The following is a 16221-nucleotide window of genomic DNA, read 5'->3' as shown; positions in this document are numbered from 1 at the left end:
CCGTCCTTATGTTATATACACACAAGCCTGCCTTCGACCCAATATGTCGGGGATCGGCCATCGGGGGTGCTTCCCCTTTTAACTTAAGTTTGCCTCCGAACTCCTCCGATGCGATTTTCTTCATAAAGCCTTTTAGGCCATTTTTTTTTAAGATTTCTCCAAATAATCAAGGGCACCTTCTTTCTGCAATAACTTCTGCATCCTAAGTCCATTTTTTCCCATTCAAGTTGTAGCAGATTCAGAATGAGATGGTCTCTGCAATGGGGCTAGTTCCGGGACTCCTTTAGACTTTCATTTTTCCTCTGTGAGGAAAACCTAGACTTAGGAGTCTATCCAAAATCCATTTTTGATCATTTAGAGTAAACTAGATATCATAGAATACAATAAAACATATGCATGAAACGTGTTGGCTCTGTTATATTAAGAAGTGTAAGTTCCAGTCATATAATACATCCATGTCCAACAACTAGTTCTGATAGCGGAACGTTATAGCCACAACTCCTTGCTCCTCCAAAGAGATATACTAGCTCTGCGTAGTGGAGAAGCCAAGGCACGTTACAATATTGTCCAAGTTTTCTCTAAGATACTCCTATCAAAGCTTGGCTAACCAAAAGCCTTTATAATGAGTTATGAGGGACTATTTATAGAAAAGGGTGGGGTGGCCCTTGACATTCCCCTTTGTTATAGTTCATCTACTCTCATACTCTTCACCTACTCTATGACTGTTACATCCAACTATCGACACTTGAACTTACACTTGACAAGACGTTACATTACAATGCACATGTACCCATATGAGACAAAATGGCTTGAGAAAGCCATGCAAAGCATCACTATTACTCAGACAACCGTGGGAAGTCCAACTCTTCAACATCCTCACGATGATCGACAGTAGCGAACTGATGCCAAGATTGGTAGTCCACGATGGTGTCTATGTACTCCAAGGAGACATATTTCTAGAACCAGACTCTTGCCTCCATAGCATCTAGGTACACAACTTCAGCTCCTCTGTCCAACTCACCTAATAACATGCACATCATTATCTTCAACACGGCCGGATGAGCAACATACTTGTGCATGGTGTCTACACTGATTGACAAGTCTGGGCTCGTGGCTATGCACATCAACTTGCCAAAGTATGAGTCAAGCTCTAGTCGGACCTGTGCCTTTATCTTCGCCTGGGTGAGAGTCCCAATAGATGGGATGCGCCACAACATCCATACTCTTCAATATATGTGCATGGGAAGTATATAGACTAGTGATGAGCTGCAAGAGCTCTTCATAGTTCCGGATTTGACTTGAGATGCATGCCTTCAGCTCGTCTACTCTGGGCTTCATCATCTTAGGCAAGTGAAGCAGCGCTCCCTTGTATCTCATCATCCATGTTTGCATGTAATCAACAATAGCATGCACGTTCGACAAGATACATGCTCTTCTAGCACATCAATGCTACCATCCATTGAGATGGATGACTGCCTCATGCACGGTACCAAACTTGGAATACAACGCCCGCGTGACTGTGTTAAGGGACAATACTTCATGTAGTGTTGCCTTCTTCAGTTCTACTCAGGTGGACGCTGTAACCAAATCTCCTCCTTGCTTGGTCATTTGTAGCTCCTTAGCCATTTAATCATTCTCAGCTATCAGAAAACGAACACTCAAGCTAGTCGCTTTGGCATATACTCTGGTAGCATTGGCCAATGCTACTGGATGTTTGCGCACATCAAACATGATCACTCATTCCTCATACTACGCAGGAGATGTATGATCTTCCAGATTTGACACTCTACGAGATTGCACAACACTATGTTGGGACTCACTGAATGAGATGTTTTGCATCTCTGCTTCCAAATGATCTCCAAGGATATCAGTGTCTCGTTGGTCACATGGGACTTATTTGTCTTCTAGATGTGGTGCAGATGGTGGGTCGACCTCTTGGTGGTGAGGCATGAGGTTGATGTCTTGCTCTAACACTTGTTGCTCCATATTCGTATCCATCTGTTCAAGTGCTCGATCTATCTCCTGAGATAAGTCCTGCCCCTACGATGGTTCACCCTATCTGTGTGATGCCAGCTATTTTGTTGAGTCCACTACCTGTACGAGCATTGTTTCATTTGTCTGTACATGTTACGCCTCCTACTGTACATATTGCTAATGCACTTCCTTCTCCTATTTTCATAGCTCTTGTTCCTTTCGGACTTGCTCCTTCAACTCATGCAACTCCTTCTCTATTTCCTCCATTCTCCATTTCTCTCTCTGCCTTTGTGCATTTCTCTTGTTGCGTTGTTGCCTCTTTTCGTCAATAGCCATAGCTACTTTCTCCACAAGTGGATCTGCTCAGAACTTGCAGCTTTGCTCTTCCTCCATGCAGTCAACAATCTTCCTCTTTCCCTTGTCGTGCACTGATATGTTTACCTATGCTGCTACTACTTCTGGTGCTTTCTAGGATGCTACTTCACATTGCCTCACTAGCCATTCCACAACGAATCCAACAGATTCATTGAGTTTGGGGGAGTTGTAAAAATATCTCGATGGGTCCTCCTCTGCCAAATGACATGTCCCGTGGATCCAGTGGAACTTTACTCTCACGCAATGATCTTCCACAAGACAATGCATGATCTGAATTAGATCCTTGAAAATTATCAGAGTTTTATGACTATTTCAAATTATGTCAGACTTCAAAATCTTGTGAACAATGAGCTATCCAGAAGGACCTCTAGACAATGGCATTTGTAGCCAGCATGGAACAATGAGGACCCTCGGTCAAAGCATGCTGACAATTGGCCCATGGAGACAATGCAGTGGCACAAACTAGCAAATAGGGAGTCCAGATCAGAAAACAGAGGCTGTTTCTGATGCCGCAAGATAAAAACCTCAGAGAAGGAAAAGCCCTGGCACCCGATCATGTGAAAAACAAGTAAAACCGTGGGAAAAGCTCTAAAGTCAACAGGTAGGTCCCATGCTCCAAAACCAGTGGAATATCGGAGATGTTTCGAGCGGTAAGTCGGTTTGTCAGAAGACCGAATGATGCCATACATTGAATGACACGTGTCTGACAGATGAGAGAGAAAACCACTCTCATTGCGGGCTAACAGTTGAGCAAGTCAACCACGCGATAAAAGCGATGACCGTAGGGTCCGAAGGCCCCAGATCAAACGGCGGAGATTGCACCTGATTGGAGACTAGATTTGGCAGAAGAATAGGCTAAGGCATATGAAACTTGGGGTCCAACATGACCGCTAAGCTGGCAGACGAATCATTTCGTAGAGTAACCAAAATAATGGTCGTTGGGGGAAGTGTTGGTGCTCAATTTGTAAGTAGACAAGTGGCCACCTCTTTGTGAAACGTTACACAGTGGCGATGACACAGAAGTAGGGAATTCCAAGTGGATAGAGGCAGATGATCCGAAGAGCTGGAAGAGGAAACAAACAATCAAGGGACAGATTGGCTTTAAGCCACAAAAAGACAGAAGCGATAGAAAAGATAGAAGAGATAGAGGAGACAGAGGAGACAGACTAGATAGTGAAGTAAGAAGCAGAGAATAGAGAAGTCGAGCTAACTTACAGAGCTAAGGCAGCATCAAGCAGACAAAATCAAGGAGGCTTGAGAGGTTCAAGCAATCCTTGTGAGGATATCTGTCGGGAACTGAGTACCAAATTGGACTCATCCCATTAAGACCAGTTGAGGTCGAGACTTGGTAAGGGGGAGTCTTTGCACTCTAGTGGCTTAGGGAATCCAAGTACCACCCTACTAAGCATCATCTATTATAGGAGACTCAAATTGAGATCATCATTGTAAAAAATTTGCTTAAAGACACAATAAAAAAAGGCCACCACTAAAAGATGGACCAGGAGACGTAGCCCAGGAGGATTGGGTGAACTCCTTATTAATTTGTTGTGTTTTTGCATTTTTTTTGCTGTGTTTCTCTTACTGTTTTCCAATGCCTGTGTATTTTGCAATCTTATCGACCCATTGCTTAAAATAACATAGGCACACTAGTACATGAGTTTGTAATAACTACATTAATTAACTGAGATCATACATAAATGATTTTTAGATCAAGTGGTATCAGAGTTATAGGTTGTTAAGGTTAGACAAGCTTGTGCTAGATTTAGCTTTTGAATGCTAACTATATCAAAGCTCAAATTACGAGAAGGAGAGTTGGTCGAAACTAATCCTAAGATTGGAAGAGTCTATCCTTAGAAGATAATGTCAGAGGAAGGTTCTGTGGGGCCAGACCCTCAATTTATAGATAGTTTCTTGGCCATAAGGTCCATAGTAGAGGAAATGTATAAGGACTTTAGAAAACATAAAGATGAAGATGCATCAGGCTCCAAACAAGATAAAGGAGAAGAAGAGTCTCTCCTCCATGACCACTCAAAAGGCAAGGGGAAAGAAGAAAGATTTCTCACGCCTCCTAATAGCCCTGAACATAAAAAGAAGACCTCTTTGATTAAACTAGATGTTAAATTTGATTTACGAATATATGATGGAGAGTTGAATGCAGAAAAGTTGGACAATTCGATTAGACAAATTGATGTTTATTGCAGAGTGCAGAGTATCGATTCAAACAAGAGCAAGATTTAGCGGGCCAGCCTACGCCTTGGAGGCACTACCTTGGTTTGGTGGGAAGGCAGGACCCAAGCTGACATGAAGAGACATGGTAAGACTCTTTCTGTCTGGAGTGAATTTGTTTCTACAATCAAAAAGCAGTTCTATCCACTGGCCTACATGCAGCAGGCCATGATGAGCTGGAAAACACTTTGTCAGTTGAAAGGGAAAAGTGTACAAGGTTACACCCAAGAATTTAGGAAGAGAGATTTGATTCTAGGAATCTCATTAGACTCATCTGAGACTCTGTTGAAGTAAATCGGTGGTCTACACAGCTACATGAGGCACACTATCCTCATGTTTAATCCCACTAGTATAGATGAGGTATCTGTTCAAGCTACGCATCTAGAAGCTAGATGAAAGAATGGAAACCTAGAAGTTGGGGGATCATCTCAACCCACTGCAAGCAAGAATAAGGAGAAAAGAAAACAGAAATGGAAAGCAAGGAAGGCCAATACTCCACAGAAAAGCAAGTCTTCATGCACTCACTATAAGAAGGATGGGCATGATGATGAGCGTTGTTGGATTCCACATCCAGAACTGAGACCTAAGAAGTTTGAGGACAAGAAGAAGAACACTGTTGCAGTTATTAAGAAAGATTTGTGGTCGGACTTAGGAGATGAAACAACCGTTGTAGCCATAGGTATAAAAGGTAAGAATTCTGAAGCATCTACTAGTAATTCTGCACAATCTACTATTGATGAAGAAAATGAGAGAAAAAGACATGAGCTTTTCCATATTAGATTTATGTCCAAACATCAAAAGATTGATACTTTGTTTGATAGTGGCTCACAAGTAAATTTAATTTCTGAAGAAATTGTAAAGAATTTGGGATTACTGACTACACCTCACAAGAAACCATACCCATTACGATGGTTAAATGATAAAGCACAACTACAAGTGACTAGACAATGCAAACTCAAGTTTTCTTTTGTGTCAGCATTTGTAGATGAGGTTGAGTTAGACATAATTCCTTTGGATATATGTGGAATTGTTTTAGGAAGTCCTTACTTGTATGATAGAAAATCTATATTCTATAGAGCTAAGAACAAGTATCTACGTTAAAGATGGAATCGAATACTTTGTAAGAGCCCATAAGCTCAAGAAAAATTACACTCTCATAAACTCAGGGAAGATGAAACGAATGATAAATTCATGCAAACAATTTTTACTAATGGTTATAAAGGAAAAGAAACCTGATAAAACCAATGTATTTGAGGGCTGTGATGCTAAATAACAGGCTGATTTAGAAAAAGTTGTTTCAGAATATGATATCTTGTTTCAAGAACCTAAAGGTCTGCCACCCAGAAAGGAAATAGTGCATGAAATTAATTTGCAACAAGATGCTCCATTGCCTAACATTGGAATGTACAGGTTGTCCGCTTTAGAGAATTTAGAAATCAAGAAGTAGGTGCAGGAGTTGCTCAAGAAGGGGTACATCAGACCTAGCACATCACCAAGTGGATCCCCAATTGTTTTGGTGAGAAAGAAAGATGGCTCGTGGAGAATGTGCATTGATTACCGAGCACTGAATAAGATAACGATAAAAAATTGTTATCCCCTTCCTTGCATAGATGATCTATTAGATCAATTGAAAGAAGCTGTTTATTTTTCCAATTTAGACTTGCATAGTGGATATCATCAGGTCAGAGTTTCAGAACAAGATGCATGGAAGACTACTTTCAAAACAAAATAGGGATTGTATGAATGGTTGGTTATGGCTTTTGGCTTAACTAATGCTCCTGCTACTTTCATGAGAATAATTAATGATGTACTCAGACCCTTTCTTGATGATTTTGTTATTGTATATCTAGATGGCACTCTGATATTTAGCAAAACATGAGAAGAACATTTGAAGCATGTTAAGCAAACACTAGATGTTTTGAAAAGAGAAAAACTTTATGTTAAACTCTCAAAATGTGAATTTGGCAAAACATCTTTGAATTATTTGGGACATATAGTAGGGGTGGTGAATTGAAGATAGATCCCTCTAAGGTGGTAGTCATTGTAAACTAGCCTAAACCCAAATCTGCTACAGAAGTTAGGAGCTTCTTAGGAGCAACACAATATTGGAGAAATTTCATTTCTAACTTTTCCTTAATTGCAACTCCCTTACATGGTTTAACAAGATTGAACAAGGTGTCTTAGTGGGGAGGCAAACAGCAGAAAGCCTTCGACACCTTGAAAGAAAATATTAGTACAACACCAGTACTAGCACTGCCAGATCTTCAAAGACCCTTTGAGATCCAAATGGATGCTAGTGACTATGCCATGGGAGCAGTGTTGATACAACATGGTAAACACATATGTTATCATTCTGAGACATTTAATTATGTAGTAGTACAAAATTGTATGCATTAGTATAGAGTGTGAAAAATTGGAAACATTACTTAATGGGAAAAGAGACAATAATACATACTGATCATCAACCACTTCAATATCTACACTCCCAAATTAAGTTGCAGGAATCAAGACACTATAGATGGATGGGTTTTCTACAACAGTTTCATTTAGTCATCAGATATAAAAAGGGCATACACAATAAAGTTGTAGATATGTTATCTAGACCTATTATAAATGCATCTACTATACTTATGCATAATTATGTGTTACATGAGAGCTACATTGAACAATATGCTCAAGATATAGACTTTAAAGATGTATATGCAACTTTAAGTCAAGGCAAATGAGTAGAAGAATTGGATTATCATATTAAGGACCGACTCTTATATCATTGTGGGAAGCTATGCATTCCACAAACTGAAAGAGTAAAGATAATTCGAGAAGCACACACTTCTCTAATATCAGGTCACTTTGGGGTAAGTAAAACAATTGCACAGTTGCAAAGGTTTTGTTATTGGCCAAAAATGAACATGACAGTTTCTAGATATGTAAGAGGGTGTACTATGTGTGCTAAAAGCAAGCCCAGCAATAGAAAACTAGGCTTGTACACTACATTACTAGTTCCTTCTCATCCTTGCGAAAGTGTTTCCATGGACTTTGTTGGAGGACTACCCAAATCTAGGAAAGGTCATGATTATTCGTATGTTGTTGTGGATAGGTTCAACAAAATGTGTATTTTGATACCTTGTAATAAGCAGATTACAGCTGAACAAACTACAAAAATGTTCTTTCAACATGTATGGGTTCATTTTAGATTGTCCACTTCCATTATATCTAATCGAGACACCCGATTTGTGGGAAAGTTTTGGTCAAGTCTATGGGAACTAATGGACACCAAACTAAAGAAAATCACAGCTTTCCGTCCACAAACCGATGACCAGACAGAAGTAGTCAACAAGACAGTAATCCAGTTACTCAGAGGATATTGCAGCTAACATCCTAAGCTTTGGGATGAACATTTGTGTTATGTGTAGCATGCTTACAACCGAGCCAAAAATTCTTCTACACAGAGATCTCCTTTTGAAACCTGTTTTGGTTTTACACCCAAGTCACCCTTGGAATTTGTCTTTGGTAAGGACACAATAGTTGAGGGACACAACAATGTGGACAAGGCAACTAGGTTCATCGAACAAATCCAAGAGATCCACCAGGAAGTACAGGAACAATTGGAAAAGAGCTAGGCCAAATACAAGGCAAGGCATGACAAGCATCGGATGGAGCATAGTTTCGAAGTTGGTGATCAAGTCTGGCTGTATATCAGCAAGGACAAGATGCAAGGTGAAGGTAAAAAGCTAAAGCCTATCAGGTATGGACCTTTCAATATACTTGAGAAATTTGGTGAGAATGCTTTTTGCCTTGATCTACCAACTTACATGCACATCTACTCAGTCGTAAATGCAGATAGCTTGAGATTGTTTGAACCTTCACTAATTGAGGATCCCGAAGAGAAAAGTCAATTTCCTTCTATTGATGACCCGCTACCTAAATATCTTAATGAATTGTAGAAAGACACAGTTCTGGATAGGAAGGTGAGAACGACGCGCAGGAGAGATGTTGAGTACCTCAGAATTGGGCTCAGGGGGTCAAAGCCAAGAAGTGCAAAATGGATAGAGATTGGACAAGTGAGACAATTGTACCCTCACTTAGTCGATACTTGAAAACCAACTTTTGGTGGTCCAAAAGCTTTTTCAGTGGGAAGGCCATGATCCGAATTGGATCCTTGAAAGTTATCAGAGTTCTATGATTGTTTCAAATTATGTTAGACTTCAAAATCTTGTGAACAATGAGCTATTAGGAAGAACCTCTGGACAGTGGCAGTTGTAGTGAGCACGGAACAACGAGGACCCTCAGTCAAAGTGCACTGACCGTTGGCCCATGGAACCACGTAGTGGTGCAAACTAGCAAATAGGGAGTCCAGATAACTCCTTTGAAGATGCATTCAGACAAAATATTACAATAAGTGTTCACAGCAATCTTCGCCACTGTCCACGCCCACTTCAAGCCTGAGAACTCCTGTTGGGCATAGATTTCATCCAAGATGTAGGCAGACATGTAAATTTCTTCTTGTATACCTTTAGGTAGTTGTCGAGCCCTTGTTACCTGTTCCTTCAGCTGATGAGCCAACATGCCGGACTAGTTACATGCTTTTCCTTCTCTAGCTAGTTGGTCCAACGCAATCACCCAACTCTGTGAGAAGGTTTCTGTGCTTTCTTAGCCATACAGTCGACATGCAAAGATGACCATGTATTGATACACCTTCAACAGTATCTTCGTTTTGTAGACCTGGTTGGGTGTCATCCTGAATCTGGCTGGCTCCTTCACCGAGTTCTTCAAAATGTATTTGGAGTTGGCATTACCACTGGGTATGCTGAAGGGTGTCTCCATGATGGTCACAGGCTCTGACATCTGATACATCTCATCATAATCTTGTGCCCTGAAGGTTGCAATCTTCGTCCTACTGACACTGCTCAATGTCATCATCTCAAGATTAGTGTGCAAGACAATTTAATGTGTCATGTACGTGCATGGGAACGTGGGGCATCTACATGCAATCTGGTACAAGCCAAACTTGTGAATGTTCACATATACCTGTTGGTCTTCGAGGTCTACCGCAAATTTTCTTGCAAATGAATCATTAACATCTTTCCATTTCAGCTTGATCTCCTTGTCCACAATCAGCTTGGTATCTTCATAGATCGGTAGACTTGTAGACACTTGCTCAATTGGTGCTCCAATTGCACATTCATTCGTGTCCTTTGATCTTGCTCTCTTAGAGGCCATTGATCCTGAACTGCTAAGAGGCAGACAAACACCTACTAGAACTAGAGACAAAGCAATATGCATGGAAAGAAATTTTTCAGCGAAAACCAAAGAAAACTTGAGGAAATACATGCAACATACCTGGGGATTGACTAGCAAAGATTGCACAATTTCTTCTACGAGGTTAGCTGACTGATTGTCAGAACTGCGCAAAAGGCAGTATGGGTTGTCTGGGGAGGCTGACTAACTACTGGAATTGTGCAATGCGTAATCCAAGCTGGCTGTTGACTGTTGGAATTGCACAATGCACAATTTCAGCTCGCAATGGTTGCAAGCTCAGTGACTGCATTACACAATTTTCTGGGCCAGTAGTCACTGTTCCTCATAATTATGCAAGGCAAGCCTAGAGGATAGTTACTGGGAAGAAAGGCACGTTTCCTAAGGGGAAGACAGAGTCTTCCTTCTCAGGATTGCGCAATGTTGTCTTGGTGAGGGAGAGTTCTAGCCAAGGTTGCCCAAACCCGCCGATGGGCAACTGAAAGCAAATGTGATTTTGAATGCATGGCGATACTCAGTGTCAACAGGAGTGAATGATCATGCATGCAAATAGTGAATGAAAGATTCAGAAAATGGAACAACATGCATGTGGGTGAAGCAAGTCGCCGAATCAGCGACCATGCATGCAAAACAGTTTCATGCATGCGACAACAGTGAGATGTTAACACAAACTGAAATGGTTCTAGTACAAGATAATATGCATGTAAACGATAGCAAGTGTTCATAGAAATCAATGAAACAACACTCACACAAGCGAAAACACAAAAAACAACAGAAATATTGCAAAAGACACGTTAAGACCACTTACCCGTGAATAGTTCAGCTGGATGTGTCGAAAAGTCCTGGATGTGCTGTGGGATGTTATAGCTCCAAGATTGATGTGAAGAAATGAGCTATGATGCATCGAATAAATAAGTTTGAAGCTCATGATCCGTATGCCACAAATCTAGAAAAGAACAACACTTAAAGGAAAGATTCTAAAACGATCTTTGCATGTATCCTCCAGCTACTAAAAATAGCTCCCTACAATCTAGGGATGCTTTTTGTATGTTGCTTTTTCTATTCTAGGAAAAAACAGCCCATGCATGCAAGTCAAGTTTTCTTGGTCCTGTGTGGAACGGGTCAACCCGATGGCAAATGCAACAACCTGCTTGCCCGAGGGAGTAATTATGATATATAAACTTAATTATTAACATTAATAGTTAGCTAAATTCATTGGTAATAGGAATTATGATTGTATATGTGACAAAATCACATATACTCTACTAGGAGCACAAAATTAATGTAGGATTTTCCTTTTGTCCTTTTTAAATGACATTGATGTATTTCTTTGAGGAAAAGTGTAAATATGCATATGTTGCTTGAAAGAAGGTATGGTGTTTTTTTCCCTAAAAAATCAGGGTAAGTCCACATGAAGGAACCACACCCCTTGCCAAAACTAATTTGAACCTAACTCCAAGGGCGTCAAAGAGAATTGAACTGATGTTTGGCAATAATGAGGTTACATCATAGTAATGACCAAAAAGAACACTCGAATCAGACAAAGAATTGAACCAATGACTTAACATCTAGGAATGTCTTAACAACGTACCTACTCACCATCTATCAAAAATCCCGTGGACAAAAAAAATATATAGTATTATATATATAAAACATATCAAACAAAAATAAACATGAGAAGGTATATATATATATATATATAACATGTCAAACAAACATAAACATGGGAAGGCATTTTTGCCAAAAGAGTATTAGAGATAAGTAACAACCCAATAATATTAAAACAATTACCACTCAAAAATAAAGTACAAGGCTGTCCTCTTCACCCACATTTGTGATAAAAAAGGTATTAGAGATAAGTAACAACCCAATAATATTAAAACAATTACCACTCAAAAATAAAGTACAAGGCTGTCCTCTTCACCCACATTTGTGATAAAAAAGGTGTAAATATAAAGTGAAAATTATAACATAAAATTCACATTTATGATTACTTTTCCTTTAGTTCAAATATGCAATAATATTAACTTGGGTAAGTACAAAAAAAATTAATTAATAAGGTTTAATCATGATACTTATCTCTTAGGTCCCATCCGCTTACCTATCTTATTTTTACTTTCAATTTCGATATAATTGTTCATATTTTTACTTTCAAATTAGATACAACGGTTCATAGAATAATTTAAATAGAAATAATTTAATTATTTCTTTCACTATATATCTTTATTACGTTTGTCCTTGATATTTTCTGCACTTTCAAACTCATATTTATAATATTAATTAAATATTTAAAAATTCCATTTTAAGGATAAACTATTTAATCCCCCAACTAGTCCCCGCAAAAATGTCAACCATGGCGCTCTGGTGCTCTTAACGGTGGCCACGCCGGCTCATTTGGGAAGGGCAAATGTAGGATTTTCCTTAGCGAAAAGAGTTTCAGTTTCCCCATTTGGAAAAACTATTTACAGAGAAGTACACCGAGGATGCATTTATAAAAGATGTGTTTTCAAAACAGGATGACACATGCATTTTATCGACGAGAAGCTACCAGAAAAAGTGCAATTTTTCCCATTTTTATAAAACATAAAAATATTAATTTATGCATAATTACAAAAATTTTACAGATTAATTTTCAGATTCGTGATATTAAACTTTTACAAATTAATTTTTCGGATTCATAATCTTCACTGCTTATGCTATCCCAAGTGACCTTTTGTTGTTTTCACTATTAATATTTCAAAAAGGACTTTTTTTTGTATTCAGCCAGAAAGGATTTTTTGTATGCACCCAGTCTTTTTGGCTTTCGCAATTGTAGCCTTTCTTTAATAAAGCAATTCACAGATGAATAAAATCTGGAATCGAACTTTCCATAATTCACATATAATTGATTTGGAATCGAACATTCTATAGTTTATATATAATTGTTTCTTATTATGACGAAGGAATCTGATCAAGATGGAAACATTATATCGTTCACCTTTTCGGACAATCTGAAAGGGGTCATTAAGTGGACATATGCTGTATATTTTGCTTACTTACAGATGAATATAGGGATAGAATCTCAGGATTAGAAAGGATTTAAAAGATATATATATATATATATATATATATGAGATTTTAAAAAAAAACTATAGACAAAGCTAAAAGGAATAAAAGCTCTATTTTTTTAACTTGCAAAATAAATTTAAATTGAATAGTTAACTTCTGAGCCAGGTGGCTCGAAGATAAAAGACAACCTAACTAAAATACTGAGCCCAACATGGGCTACCATTTTATTGGATAGAAAAAGACTATTCTATTTATAATAGAATGTTTATCATAAAGATGGTGTTCAAGTTTGAAGATTTCTAAAGAAATTTCTTCCTAAAAACACTTCTATCCTATCCCCTCCCAATAAAATTTGAAATTTGAACCTAAAAACTAAACCCATACCATCCAATTAATTTATACACATCACTAAACCAATGGCAGGAATGCTGTAATTGAAAGTAGAACAAATACTTGAAAACCCATGTGAATCGGTTTGCCTAAAGGGTGTCACAGACTGTAGGCGCAAAGGAGAGCGTGTTTTTCCCGTTGTCATAAAGTATTTGGTAGTTCTGCTGTTGAATATTACCAAATATGGACATGCCAGAACTCGGTAACATGGCAAGGCAGATTATGCCACTGCTGTCAACGTATATGTAATTCTCTTGAGCCAAACTGTAATCTGCTCCCTTGAAGTGAAAAGTCATGGTGGGAAAGCTTGTTTTTGAAGAGCCACTATAACAGAGGTCCAGTCCGATGGCAGACCCATCGGCCGTCGGGAGATTAATGGCGGACTGCACAGCTTTCTTCACACTATCGTAACCAGCCTGTGCCAGATATGTGACTGTTGTTCCAGAGTCTATGATAAGACCGCCACTGCCATCGGATTGAAGATCAAAGGTACCAGCAGGGATATCCAATAACTGACCACCATAGCTAATTCCCTCCAACGAGAGATAATAGAAAGTTGGCTGCGAGCTGCTTTGAATCAGAGGAGTGGAGCTGAAAGTCGGGGAATTCAAGCTAGCACCCTGACCTAGAAGCAGGGGGCTGGTTTGGGAACTTGAATCAGTAACAGACGTGAGACAGTAAGAAAACAAATTACCCACCGATGGGCCAATCTGTGAAATGAAGGATAAGGGGCCTCGTCCAAAGCCTACTAACCCAGCCCCTTGGCGGAAGCCACTGCCTTCATTGTCCTCGCCACAACCAAAAGCAATTTTGGGAACTTGCTGAGAAGAAAGGGTAAATGTCTCGTATGCAAGGATCCCCGTGGTGGAGGAGTAGTCACCATAGGTATACAAGTATTCACACTCTGTATTATTGCAATCAGAGATTGGCAGAGCCTGGCACAGAGAGCTTGAGCAGGGTACCGTACTGTAAGTTGAAGACTTGGAAGGATCAAAGATTGGAGTTGGCTGCTTATAGCAAGAACTGCAGGGCTTGCACTGCGTCCATGTCAGGTCACTGCCGGTGTCCAGAATTGCAGAATAGGATAGATATGGAGTACCAATTGCTATCTGCATCAGGAATTCTCCAGTTCCTGCACTCACTGGAGAAACCACATCTTTATCAGCCAATTTATCAGAATTTGGAAGTACAGAGAGCTGCAGTTTTTCAAGCCTCTCTTGACTGCGTTGCAGTGCTCGTTTGAAGCGCTCAGTGGATGTAATGTTGCCTGGAAAAATTGGGGAGTGCAGTGAATCTCTATTCACAAGCTCTATTCTCAATCCAATAAGAGGTTCATGAATTGGAGACTTGTATAGATCCCTGCATTGCATCAAACGAAGTATAGATAGCAGCCATAAATGAATAAGCAAACGTTTGATGGGATTAGCAGGAGATGCAGCTGATTGTCCAGCCATGTCTGGTCTATAGCTATTTTCTAGGGAAAGGAAATGAGGACAGCCTAACAGGAAGATTCAATGGAAAGATTGTGTGTTATTGTAGGGGGGGATGCACTGTATTTATTGGAGGCCACAAGTCCGTATAATGTTCCTCTTTCAGTTAAATGGAAGAATCTATCCCACCTGCAGTAGAGTAGTACAACCAATAGTACTGAGCGTAAACCTATATTTTTATTCTTCTGATTTGATTATTCTGGCTTCAATTTTAATAATTTCACAAATTTGAATATGGCATATTTTAAATATTTTAGATTTTGGATTTTGCCCTTCGGAATTTAGCGAAATGGTTTTTTAAGATTCTGATTTTTTTCAAATTTGGTTATAAGTATATGTTTAGAGGGTGATAACGTGTTTATTAGAGGTATTTAGTGGTATAAAACTTACTAATTCAAAAGTCAAAAGACAAATATCTAGTCATGCTAAGTGCTGGTGTGATCAAGATGCAATCTTGTTGTGATTTTGATGAGGTAGATACCTCTAAATCATAGTGACTCAAACTACAAATTAATAATATAATAACTCCCATAAATTAACAAAAGAAAATTAAATCACATATGTATATATTTTATTTCTTTTCAATTAATATTTTTATTTTTATTATTTAAAATATCTTTTTAATATATAAACAAATTTAACAGGTTAATTTTATATATATAAACTTAGTTGTTTTTAGTGCAATGTTTTGGACTTTCAGGCACCAGGAATCTGGTAGAAAAATTTCAAGGAAAGCTTGATTTGTCTTATTTAAACTAATTTTTTGACTGTGTATATGGATTCAGCACCCTTGAAAACCCCTAGGTCAATTCAATTGCATAGGGTTACCTATCAAGCTTGTGATTTCAATAAATTCCTATTAGATTTTAGAGAAATTAAACCAGAAAAACTTCCAAAAAAATCACATTAAAAATAACTCTTATATAAACTTCATAATTTAAAATTAAAATTCCAATCCAACTCTCCCAATAAAGATGGGTTGGAAATACCCAAAATTAAAAAAAAACATATTTCATGGTCAAATTGGTCTTACATTCCATGAATCATTAGATATAAATGCTCAAAATTTTCAATGCCATTTTTTAGCTACTTCTTTGATGCGGATATATTGCATTATATGGTGTTGGTTTGATATGGTTAAACATTTCCATCTATCGGCTCCATATTGCTTCAGTATCATAAAATTTTGATGTAAAGTATGCCACCTAATCATGTTATTTTTTCTTCCCGTCGACTAACTTATGTTGATATTCTAACAGAATCAAACTACCAAACTATTTATATTTTATAAATATAAATCTATTTAATACCAACAACGTATTAAAAAGAATCACGCTACTTATATTTTATTATAAATATAATGTATGCATTGAAAAACTACAAAAGTGCTGTCATTTTTTTCTATATATATTTCAAATCAACGAATCATCATATTTAAATTTTACAACATATTAAATTAAGG

At 38.4% G+C, this 16221-nt stretch overlaps 1 pseudogene; it reads right to left on the bottom strand.

Moving 5' to 3' along the window:
• Positions 1-12974: 12974 nt before the first annotated feature.
• On the bottom strand, positions 12975-14816 carry LOC149263549 (aspartic proteinase nepenthesin-2 pseudogene; annotated as a pseudogene).
• Positions 14817-16221: the final 1405 nt, after the last annotated feature.

The sequence above is a fragment of the Pinus tabuliformis genome, chromosome 6, assembly GCF_031772625.1.
Source record: "Pinus tabuliformis cultivar Carrire ecotype Pingquan chromosome 6, CPIR1, whole genome shotgun sequence".
Lineage (NCBI taxonomy): Eukaryota > Viridiplantae > Streptophyta > Pinopsida > Pinales > Pinaceae > Pinus > Pinus tabuliformis.
The sequence above is the reverse complement of the archived record's forward strand: the minus strand, read 5'-3'. Positions and strand labels throughout refer to the sequence as shown.